At 36.9% G+C, this 12,973-nt stretch overlaps 1 long non-coding RNA gene across 2 annotated transcripts; it reads right to left on the bottom strand.

The window, feature by feature from the left end:
• Positions 1-3,837: 3,837 nt before the first annotated feature.
• Positions 3,838-12,170, bottom strand: LOC138691113 (uncharacterized). 2 transcript variants are annotated; one of them, XR_011329750.1, is made up of 4 exons: positions 12,087-12,170; positions 5,098-5,237; positions 4,901-4,987; positions 3,838-3,930 (listed from the first exon to the last, which is right to left on the bottom strand). It is a non-coding gene; the product is annotated as an uncharacterized lncRNA (long non-coding RNA). The 2 variants fall into 2 exon arrangements; XR_011329749.1 differs by lacking the exon at positions 12,087-12,170 and having other exon boundaries at positions 5,098-5,405.
• Positions 12,171-12,973: the final 803 nt, after the last annotated feature.

Below are 12,973 nucleotides of genomic sequence, written 5' to 3'. Positions count from 1 at the left end.
TTCATTCCAGACACGAACTTCTGTAGACCTACATAATTCGATCTAATTGTATTCGTTTATGCAAGGAATTCATCCCGTTTTCTATGAAAATTCATTTTTCATAAAGTTGTTAAGAACCTGACAAAATTCCGAACCATTTTGCTAGTAATCCTGAATTATTCCTCAGTCAAACCTGTACTAACAGTGAATAGATAGCGGCATAAACATAAAGCTGTAGTTTACACAACGTCATCAATTCTATTGCAATCACAAAGCGGAGAAAGTGAAATACATTTCCACGACGCCATTACCAAGTTCTATACATTTTTTTTATTTTACTTAACCATTTGTATTTCAGTCAATATTAACGGCTTACAATATGGGTAAATTATGAATGACGCGAAATACTGTAAAGTTGAGTTTATGGACACGAAATAAATTCCGATACGGAAAACAAAGCAGAGAATGTTGCTGCGGACGTTTTTACAATTCTAGCTACAGCCATTTTGAGTATAAAAGTTTTTTTTCCGCGAATGTGCCAATAGAATCTTAACACGTAATCTTGGAAAGATCAAATGGCAGACTTCATTCCTACATCAAAACTATTCTACTTCATATTGTCATTACAATAAAATCTGCACAAGATTGACTTCCATAACTCAAGACCACGGCAGTTTTTGAATTACATTTAAAAACGTTCGTTCACAAGAACGTTTTAATGGAACAGCTGGATTTTTACAATTGTATTTGAGGAAGATTTACAGGGGGTCAAGCCTTAATAAAAATAGCATTTGTTAACAGAACAAGAACGAAGCCCCTTTAAGTTTCACATGTATTAAATTGATACATTACATCAAATACTTTTCTCAATTTCCAGTGAAAGATTTCGATGTAATATGTTCAATACCCTCGGCTTTTAAAAATATGAGAAATTTCCCCACACAACTTTCAAATGATGCCACTTGTAAAATAAATAGTAATAGCATTTATTACATTTGAAGTTTCCTTTGATTACTTGCGCTAATGAATTCTTTCGAATGACAAGTTTGCATTCTCTCAATTGAATTGTACGGCATATGTTAGTAATTTACTAATAATATGTTAGTAATGTTACAAAGAAATTATTGCCGGCCATTCAAAAAGACTCGAGACGCGCGTGCGCAAAATTAGTATGTTAGGGACACCATAAATTCACTTGAGAGTTGCAAACAAATGTTAACAAAAGTTTGTAATACCTTACAATATTGGTCTAAATTTTCAGAAATCATCAGGTTTAATAAATTTCAAAGGGAAGCACCGTAAAATGACTCCATAGGAGTTGAAGTCTCGCTTGAAAAGCCGTTTTAGTAGGTGGGGAAATCCTTACTGCATAGACTGTTCTAGATTCGAAGTATGACAACTTTGCCACGTTATTCTATGCATTTGCATTATCCCAAATTCAGCATAACCGTTCCAGAACAGACCTTTATTTTACTTTCAGTTAACACCGCGTTTCGGGAAATAGTGCGTTTCACGTTTTCCAGGACATGCCCCAACAAATGATAAAATTCGAGAGGAGAAATTTACAGAAAGTTTCTAGCTATCAATTTTAATTTTAATGCCATTGTCTGCCAAGTAGATAACTACCCGGAAATTACACGAAACCTAGCATAGAAATCTGGGGGGGGGGGATGGGAGAATCAGAAATTAAAAACAAATAGAATTTAGAACAAAATCTAATTTTCAAAAGTATGCGTTTATGCTAGCACATTACCATTTGTTCAAAAACTAGCCATTATGCTTCCCATCATACTGTATTTCTAAATCGATCATAAACAATAACGCAATTTTCGTAGACATTTTCGAAAATTCAGAAAAATACATAATACGTGATGGAAACCACAGCTTCACGTTTCTTTCGAAATATAACAGATCCACATTTCTATATACCGCGAACGGTTGTACTAAACTACAAGCATTAAGAACGAAGTATTATTGCACAATCCTTTGCAATTTTTGAAAAGTATGAGAGTAATTTTGACGCTTAAATTTATTCCTTGAAACCCCGAGAATCAGCTCATGAGTTAACACTAATTCGATTCGAATCAAGTTCTGTGAAGTGGTGCAGGCAGATATTCCAACGTATTACATTGCACTAATTAAATACCGCATATACGTAGTTAATGAGTAGCTATTAGGCCCTATTACTCTAGCAAAAATTCATCGCACATACTACACCCTCCATTAAAATAGCTACTCACATAGTCGCAATGTATTTACTATTTAAAAGGCAAAGGAAGTTTCTGAAGTAGAAGTTTCAACTTTTGTTCCAACAAGTTTCAAGTCACCTCTATACTGGAGTCTGCACTATGGAGTCACTAGTCTGTTAAATGGAGTAAAGGTCTATTAAGTGAGTCAAGTCTCTGTATTGGAGATGAATGCTTTTAGAGTCTCTAATGTAATCTGGAAGACGAATTAAGCCTACAAAACGAGATATAAAACATATCTAACGAGAAATATTTATCTCCAACGTTTTACCCAATGAAACTGATTGCTTTGTTTTTTTCTGACGAAACATTCTGAAACAAAGATATTTGAAATGATGCTTAGTCTTGTGTACATTCGAAATATTCAATACGCTAATTTTGATATATCTAGGAAAATTGTAACAAGTTTTCGAATAAAAGCACAATCTTACGAACAGGCAGTCAAGGCACGTAGGTACTTTTCTAGAGGCGACGGCACTAGCAGCAATGACGCTGGACAGTAGACGGTAGGCTGTAGGCGGTAGACGATAGGCCGTAGATGTTAGGCCGTAGACGGTAGACTGTAGACAGTAGAGTGTAGACGGTAGACGACAGACTAGAGAGAAATATGTTGAAAAGGTATTGGTAACAATTATTATGAATATCAAGAACTATTACAGAAAAATATTTCATTTTAACTTTTTCCTTATCAATATTTAAAAGCCTCGTGAATACCTGTAAACTGTACAAAAGTTTTTCGTTCTTCAGTATATTGATTTGCTATTTAATTTCTGAGGGATAGATTTTTATATTTATGAAGCTGAAAGTTTCAATGATTTGCATTAAATTTATATTACTACGATGAAAAGGAAAGTGAAAGTAATTTATAATAACTGTTGGCATTTAATGGATATTATGTTGGCGAGAAATAGTTTTCTTTGTCTTTATTAACGGTACGTTTCAGAAGACAACAAATTAAGTTTTCAGTAGTTTATCTATATCTATAGGCTTCTTGTCAGGTTTGAATGACTTGGTTCATATTTATCATGCATCTGAAAGCAGCAGTCTGCTGCAGGTCGGCGGAACCCAACAGGCCTTTCGAGTCACTCTTAGGACTGCTTGGGTGACACGTGTAACTACACTGCCTGTCTGCTTGAGAGGGAAGGTTGCAGGCGGGCGAACGATATGAAGCGCAAGCCCGCTCACGGACGTAAACAGTCATGGGCAAGCTTGATCGACAGTTTGCCGGCCTCTACTCTCGAGTAATAAGACAAATGTCGGGATGAGCCCTTAAAGAAATGGGCAACGGACCACTTCCCTTTCCCCACTCTTTTCTCCTCTACTATCACAAAGAAATTGCTAATTTCTTAGATAATCCTATAATATGGTAACAGGGGAAATAAATATACTGTAAGTTCACAGGGCTAACAACTTCGAAGCTGGGTACCTGGTTTTACTGAAGTGCATAGGTAGCAATATAACATGGGGTCACGAGATAGTTACTCTGCCTGCCATAATAAAATTCAATTCAATTAGTTCAAAAGACTTCTAGTAATGTTATGTGCTTTCTTTCCCAGAGATTTTCGTATGAATGAATTAATAGGATATAAGAAAACTAAATTGTGCTACTCACCGTTGCCGACAACTCCATCCCATAGAGGGGCACATCCGAGAATTCTGGTGGGCTTGCGAGCTTAGGTAACGGACGAGGCTGGAATGATCTACCCTGAAATTAGAAGCCACATTCAGGCAACGGTAGTGCCATATCCTTTCTTTTTGCTGTAGATTATCGGTGTCCGTTATGCGATTCGCCACATTAGTAGATATGCTACCAGCAATGTAAGTTTCCTTCCACCCTTCTGCGTCACCGTAAAGCACAGGTATGCATCATCCCTAGCTTACTGTCACTAGAACACGAACACAGTGACGGCAGTGAAACATCAAAAGTAATCGAACGTCTATATCTAAGCCTTCAACCAAAAATAAAATTGTTTAAATAATTTAGAGTGGGAAGAAGAGTATTTCTGCAGTGCTGGTAACAATATAAAATGCTTTGCAAGAAGTGCAGATAGATTCGATCTTTCGCCACTTTTGTGAAAGCCATGTTTGGAACCACGTATCTGAGCAGCTGTTCTCACGAAAGAAAAATCAATATGCATGGGATCAATACTTAAAACTAGCCATTTGAAACGGAGAAGATTTTTTGAGGAAAACTATGAATATAGCCTTTATTTTTAGGTTTTAGTGAACGTACAAGAAATTGAAGGAAATATTTCTGAAAAGTTTGGAAATATGTGCCAAATTTTCCCCACAAACTCGTCAAAGGATATTAATAACTTGTTATGCAGTCTGAAAACCCAATTTAAATTTATTAAACAATATAATTTTCCTAGGTTTTGTCTTGGAATCAATCATTTACAGTAGAAGTGGTAAAATTTTCGACTTCCTACACTCCCCTAGGAAAATTATTGTTGTGGTCAGTTATATTTAAGACTTTTTAGGAAGACCCCATCCTTTCAGAAGTTTACGAAAAAATACTGGCATTAGTATGTCCAACTTTTCAAATTTTTTTTTTTTGTTCCACACATCTTTACATTTGGCAGTAGCCTATACAGCAGTCATTTCAATTCAACGTTACTTGAAAAGTAACTCTTACAGAACTAATTACAGCAGCTTTTGTTAATTACGCTACTCACCATTTACGGACTATTCCATTAGTGGGGAACCTCCGTCTCTTGGGTTGTCTTCAGACCTTAGTTAACGGACGAAATTCTGCCTCCATCCTGAAATTAAAAGCCACATTCAGACGACGGGTAGTTTCATCACATTTCTTTGCTGTAGAATTTATATCGAAGAAATTAAAATTGCAAAAATTTTAAATGACGCTGCTCACCGTTAACAGCCGAGATGTGGTGAATCCATGTCAGTTCTCAGAGGCATCGGGTAGTCCGTAGTTAAGTAAATTTTTATCAGCTCAATTCTTACGAAAAGATTCATGAGAATATTAAGTTCCATTGCTGCTTAGTGCAATCCCTGCATTACGAGGATCTATTTGGTATGGCAACAGACTTCTAGAATCGTCTAATATGATCGCTGTAATATATACAGTAATGCAACGGAGAGAAACGTTTAGATCCCTGCATATACCGAAAACATACAATTTCTTTGCAAGTGTTAGGAATCTAATTAGTCTAATTCGAATGTTAAAATTATATATTTCTAATATTAGAACAATGATTCGATATTTTCTTACAGCGACGAATTTAGCCATTCTTGCAGTATTTTGTTTACGTACCATACAAGGTACAATATCGGAATTTTCTTATCAAGTAAAATTTAATATTTTAAATTATCCAGTAATGGAACGTTATTTGTAGCACTAACTTAAAATCGAGGATTTCTCCAGTCTTGCGTAATATACCGTACGAAGTCCTCCATGAAAACAAGCGTTGTTACAAGTCAACATGTCGAGTACCAATTTCACTTTCTAGTGTTCGTCTGGAAGTAGTGAAGTGGCCTGGTCGTTAGCAGGCAGTCACGTCTTGTCGAAAATATTGCAGTCAGGATTTGCACAAGTACTCTGATTTAAGTGCAGACTGAAATGGAAGCTCATGAAAACTTGACAGTAAATTTTATTACTGTATCACTTCATCAGCATACCGAAGTCTTGCTTGAAATCACTTTACAAAAATAAGTTACAGTAGGCTGTTGAAATCCGAGTTTCGTGTAATAAAATCTTAGTTTTATACAAGACAACCAATAATACAAAATAATACAACTCCGGCTCCTAATGTAAAATTTCAGAGATTCGGAGACCTGACTGCTTCTACCGAACCATGGTAAATTCCGTGGAAAAGTCTCCATTGTAGACAATGTAAATGCGCAGTCTTATAATCACTCGAGACAACCTTACATTAAACTTGAAATCGTGATTGAAGAAAATTGTCAATATGTCGTTCATTCCCGACACGAAATTCTGTAGGCCTATACAGGGTGTTTCAAAAATACGGGGCATAATTTCAGGTATGTATTTCCCACATGTAGACAATCGAAATAGTTCATTACAACATGTGTCCGGAAATGCTTCATTTCCGAGTTATGGCCTTCACAACATTGAAATTCACCAAAACGTTTTTCTTTCCGCAGGTCGTTGTCATTACAGAAGATGTTCAAAATATCCACCTCCTGCTTGAATACAGACCTCACATCGATGTCTCATTGACCTGCGAACACGATCCCAAACTCCAGGAGTATTGCATATGTCCTCAGAACATGCCACAATTCGATTCCGAAGAGATTCCAAATCAGGCACCGGAGACGAATAAACCAATGATTTTAAATTGCCCCACAAGTAGAAATCGAGAGGGTTCAGATCAGGTGAGCGTGGAGGCCAAGCAATTGGGCCACCTCTACCTAACCATCGATCAGGCAACCTTCGATCCAAGTACCGGCGAGCCGTACGACTGAAGTGTGCAGGAGCGCCATCATGCAAGAAGTGAATGTGTTGACGATTGATCAGTGGAGTGTCTTCTAAAACATGAGGTATGGTGTTTTCCAGGAAGTTTGTGTACGCCTGCCCCGTAAGTCTGTTTACAAGTACATGGGGTCCAACTAATCGATCACCAATGATACCGGCCCACATGTTGAGGGAGAACCGCACCTGGTGATGAGATGGAACAGTTGCACGTGGGTTTTCATACGCCCATACATGGTGATTGTGGAAATTTGTTATGCCATCTCGTGTGAACTGTGCTTCATCTGTAAATAATACTAAGGCAGGAAAGTTCGGATTTACACCACACTGCTGCAAGAACCACCGACAGAACCTAACTTGTGCAGGGTAATCTGCTGGTGACAGGGCCTGTACACGTTGCAAATGATAAGGATACAATTGATACTCTTTCAACAGCCTCCAGACAGTCGTATGAGGAACATTGACTTGCAACGCTACCCTTCGTGTGCTGATAGGAGGAGTCATGTTCACAGCCTCCAGAATCTCCTCCTCTACTACTGGAGTTTTAGATCTTGGTCGTCCCCTTCCTAAACCAGGAGAGTTAAAATTTCCATACTCGCACAGACGGTAATGGAGACGTACAAATGTCTTCCGATCTGGACAATATCGCTGTGGGTACCTCTCCTGGTACAAACGACGAGCCAGCGCAGCATTGCCATCCGCCTTACCATACATGAAGTGTTTCTCTGCCAGCACTTTATTTGAATACATGTCGCACAGTCTAACGCCTACACAACACTGTAACCTTCGCCTCGGAATGAACTGTCAGAGTGCCCTCTTAATGTCTCCTTTGACGGCAACGACCCGCGGAAAGAAAAACGTTCCGGTGAATTTCAATGTTGTGAAGACCATAAGTCGGAAATAAAGCATTTCCGGACATGTTGTAATGAACTAATTTGATTGTCTACATGTGGGAAATACATACCTGAATTTATGCCCCGTCTTTTTGAAACACCCTGTATAATACGATCTGATTGTATACGTTTATGCAAAGAATTCATCCTGTTTACTACGAAAATTCAATTTTCATAAAGTTGTTCAGGACCCAACAAAATTCCGAACCATTTTGCTAGTAATCCTGAATTATTCCTCAATCAAACCTGTACTAACAGTGAATAGATAGCGGCATAAACATGAAGCTGTAGTTTACACAACGTCATCAATTCTATTGCAATCACAAAGCGGAGAAAGTGAAATACATTTCCACGACGCCATTACCAAGTTCTATACATTTTTTTTTTATTTTACTTAACCATTTGTATTTCAGTCAATATTAACGGCCTACAATATGGGTAAATTATGAATGACGCGAAATACTGTAAAGTTGAGTTTATGGACACGAAATAAATTCCGATACGGAAAACAAAGCAGAGAATGTTGCTGCGGACGTTTTTACAATTCTAGCTACAGCCATTTCGAGTATAAAAGTTTTTTTCCGCGAATGTGCCAATAGAATCTTAACACGTAATCTTGGAAAGACCAAATGGCAGACTTCATTCCTACATCAAAACTATTCTACTTCATATTGTCATTACAATAAAATCTGCACAAGATTGACTTCCATAACTCAAGACCACGGCAGTTTTTGAATTACATTTAAAGACGTTCGTTCACAAGAACGTTTTAATGGAACAGCTGGATTTTTACAATTGTATTTGAGGAAGATTTACAGGGGATCAAACCTTAATAAAAATAGCATTTGTTAACAGAAAAAGAACAAAGCCCCTTTAAGTTTCACATGTATTAAATTGGTACATTACATCAAATACTTTTCTGAATTTCCAGTGAAAGATTTTGATGTAATATGTTCAATACCCTCGGCTTTTAAAAATATGAGAAATTTCCCCACACAACTTTCAAATGATGCCACTTGTAAAATAAATAGTAATAGCATTTATTACATTTGAAGTTTCCTTTGATTACTTGCGCTAATGAATTCCTTCGAATGACAAGTTTGCATTCTTTCAATTGAATTGTACGGCATATGTTAGTAATTTACTAATAATATGCTAGTAATGTTACAAAGAAATTATTGCCGGCCATGCAAAAAGACTCAAGACGCGCGTGCGCAAAATTAGTATGTTATACCTGGTGAGGTTTAACTTTTCTCAGTAGCAATAAAACCAAGTCCCTTCAAATGAGGGTGGAGATTATAGGAGGGTTGTAAATTCTCAGTATTCCTTTCAAAACCTTGTTATTGTGCAGGCTACCGAAAGTCAGTTTCTTGAAAGACAAGCTCAGTGACGGAACTACACAGTAAGAAGAGAGATTTTGTTACCGAGTATTTTATTTTGTGCTACAGAATGTATCAACTTGTAAGTGATTTTTACATCCCTTTTAATTTATTTGTATTATTTGTGCTTTTGATTTTGGTGCTCCTAGCTGGTGTAGGCAAACAAGGGAAACCGTTACAGTCAGACGCTAGGGAAATCGTATGTTTGGTGCATAAGTTCTTTGAAGAAGAATTAGACGCACTGAAAAACGGAAGAGAAACAATATCAGTATGAAATGTATTAGGTAGAACGGCGGTTGCGACTGGTGTATCTAGGCGAACAGTTTCTCGTATTTTAAATAAAAAACAACAGGCGGAAGAAAGTGGAAACGTTTTGTGAACACCAGGAAAGAAGAGACCCAACAGAACACCAAATAAAACTGTTATAGATTCGTTTACTGGTTCTGCTATTCGCAGTACAATTTACAATTTGTATCAAAGTTTTTACCAAGTTTAGATAATATGAGGGAGGCTCTAAAAGAGGCGAAATTGTTTGATGGTAGCAAATGGACTCTTCGACAGATATTGAAGAAAATGAAATTTCGCTACGTCAAAAATAATCAAGGACGGAAACGCTAATGCAAAGGAGTGATGTTATAGTAAAGAGATTTCAGTTTTTGAGGAAAATAAGAGAATATCGATCTTCTAACCGCCCCATTATCTATTTGGACGAGACCTGGATCAACGTAAATCACACTAAAGATAAAATATGGATGTGTGAAAATTCTAAGGGCGACCTAGAATCACAATTACGAGTCCCCATAGGCAAAAGCCAACGATTTATCGTGCTTCATGCTGGATCGCAGACTGGATTTGTACCTAATGGTTTATTGTGTTTCAAATCCAAATCTACACGAGACTACCATGAAGAAATGGACGGGAATGTTTTTAAGAACTGGTTTATTAATACTCTCCTCCCTAATATACCACAGAATTCAGTGATAGTAATGGACAATGCATCTTACCATTCAGTTGAACTAAATAAAGCTCCCGTTTCTTCCAAAAAAAAAATGCAAGCATGGTTACGCTATCACAATATTCCGTACGATCCGTGTTATACTAAACCAGTTTTATATGATATTGTTAAAAGATCAAAAGACAGATTCAGAACATACGAAATCGACACAGTTGCTGTTCAACATGGACACACCGTACTGAATTTGCCACCATATAATTGTGACTTTAATCCAATAGAATTGATATGGGCGCAAGTAAAAAGTGACGTAGCAAAACAACACTGATTTCAAAATTAGCAAAACTAAGGAACTGTTTGAAGCCGCGTTGGAAAAAATAACACCTGAAAATTGGAATAGGCCTAGTGCGTGTGAACATGTTCGGTATATTTAAGATTTTTATAGGAGCAAAGATGGTATCGTGGATGAGCTCTTGGACAGTTTTGTAATAAATTTAGAAGAATCGGATACAGGTACAGATACAGATACAGATGAGTGTGAGGAGACTGACGACATCTCTATTTTCATGGAAGCAGGCCCTTCCGCCACTGGATGTATGGACGGCATCGCTCCATTGCCCCAATCACCATAACAATACAGACGAGGTGAGACATATCTCCTTTCTCTCTCTTTTCACAGTGAGACAAGATGCATCACATCTAGTATAGGGACACCATAAATTCACTTGAGAGTTGCAAACAAATGTTAACAAAAGTTTGTAATACCTTACAATATTGGTCTAAATTTTCAGAAATTATCAGGTTTAATAAATTTCAAAGCGAAGCACCATAAAATGACTCCATAGGAGTTAAGTCTCGCTTGAAAAGCCGTTTTAGTAGGTGGGGAAATCCTTACTGCATAGACTGTTCTAGATTCGAAGTATGACAACTTTGCCACGTTATTATATGTATTTGCATTATACCAAATTCAGCATAACCGTTCCAAAACAGACATTGATTATACTTTAAGTTAACAGCGCGTTTCGGGAATCGATGCATTTCACGTTTTCCAGGACATACCCCAAAAACAAATTCGAGAGGAGAAATTTACAGAAAGTTTCTAGCTATCAATTTTAATGTTAATGCCATTGTCTGCCAAGTAGATAACTACCCGGAAATTACACGAAACCTAGCATGGAAATCTGGGGGGGGGGGGGATGGGAGAATCAGAAATTAAAAACAAATAGAATTTAGAACAAAATCTAATTTTCAAAAGTATGCGTTTATGCTAGCACATTACCATTTGTTCAAAAACTAGCCATTATGCTTCCCATCATACTGTATTTCTAAATCTATCATAAACAATAACGCAATTTTCGTAGACATTTTCGAAAATTCAGAGAACTAGATAGCCTAATACGTGAAGAAAACCACAGCTTCACATTTCTTTCGAAAGTTAGCAGATCCACATTTCTATATACCGCGAACGGTTGTACTGAACTACAAGCATTAAGAACGAAGTATTATTGCACAACCCTTTGCAATTTTTAAACAGTACGAGAGTAATTTTGACGTTTAAATTTATTCCTTGAAACCCCGAGAATCAGCTCATGAGTTAACACTAATTCGATTCGAATCGAGTTCTGTGAAGTGGTGCAGGCAGATATTCCAACGTATTACATTGCACTAATTAAATGCCGCATACACGTACTTAGCTATTATTACTCTAGTAAAGATTGATCGCACACAGTACACTCTGCATTAAAATAGCCACTCACATAGTCGCAATACATTTACTACTTAAAATGCAAAGATAGTTTCTGAAGTAGAAGTTTCAACTTCTGTTTCAAGTTTCAAGTCACCTCTATACTGGAGTCACTAGTCTTGTCAAATGGAGTAAAGGTCTGTTACGTGAGTCAAGTCTCTGTATTGGAGATGAATGCTTGAAGAGTCGCTAATGTAATCTGGAAGACGAATTAAGTCTACAAAACAACGAGATATAAAACATATCTAATGAAAAATATTTATCTCCAACGTTTTACCCAATGAAACTTGTTGCTTTGTTTTTTTCTAACGAAATATTCTGAAACAAAGATATTAGAAATGATGCTTAATCTTGTGTACATTCGAAATATTCAATACGCTAATTTTGATATATCTAGGAAAATTGTAATATTAAGCTTTCGAATAAAAGCACCATCTTACGAACAGCCGACACAGGCAGGCAAGACACGTAGGTAGTCTTCTCTAGGCGACGGCACTAGCAGCAATGACTATCTACTTAAAGACACAGGTGTTCGAACCATGAAATTGTCCTGGTAGATGGCGTTCGAGTCGGAAATATTACCCCTTCCCTCCACGTATCCATGTGCCTCCATTAATTAACTACTTTTTCAGGAATTATTAGAATAACAATAACTTATTTTGTTATATATTTTGTATTACTTTCTGATAAGTTAAATAATTTCCAGTTGTAATTCATTTAATTGTTATTCGAGTTAATAAACTTTAATGTTAAGATTTGTATAATTCTGCGAATCCTCGAACTAAAAATCGATAATCGAATTAGACCTTTTCGCATGACAGACTCCTCGAGCGTTAAAGCACAGTCTAATAGATACAGTCACGCAACTCATACGTATAAAATATGCCAGCTGGCGCGACAGTAGCCCTCTAGCGGCAGGCAAGTTAAAAGTGTGCACACGACATATGATAACACATCAGAAAACGGGTTTTGCGTAATTTATTTTATATTTTTATGCTATACAATAAGTGTATATGGTTCTTATTAATTCTACTTTAGAATCCTGGAAGAATTTCACACGCAGTTAATCTACAAGCTTCAGAAGCTGGGAATAAACGTAATTCTTTCTGCTCCTTACAACTGAATCATGGCCCTGATCACGTATCATGGTTTGAAATAATATAATTGTTCGTGCGTGGTCGGCTAATTCAATTCATTCCTAAATATATTTATGAATCATTGGAACTTTGCATTTTCTGTGAGAAGAGTAAAAATTAGTAGCTTCAGAATTGTAGGGTACATCGCGTGGTGAGCTCCTCTCCCTATTTCCTGAGAAATTAACGATTTT

This window comes from Periplaneta americana, chromosome 16 (genome assembly GCF_040183065.1).
Source record: "Periplaneta americana isolate PAMFEO1 chromosome 16, P.americana_PAMFEO1_priV1, whole genome shotgun sequence".
In the NCBI taxonomy this organism is placed as follows: Eukaryota; Metazoa; Arthropoda; class Insecta; order Blattodea; family Blattidae; genus Periplaneta; species Periplaneta americana.
This window is presented reverse-complemented; position numbering and strand designations above follow the sequence as displayed.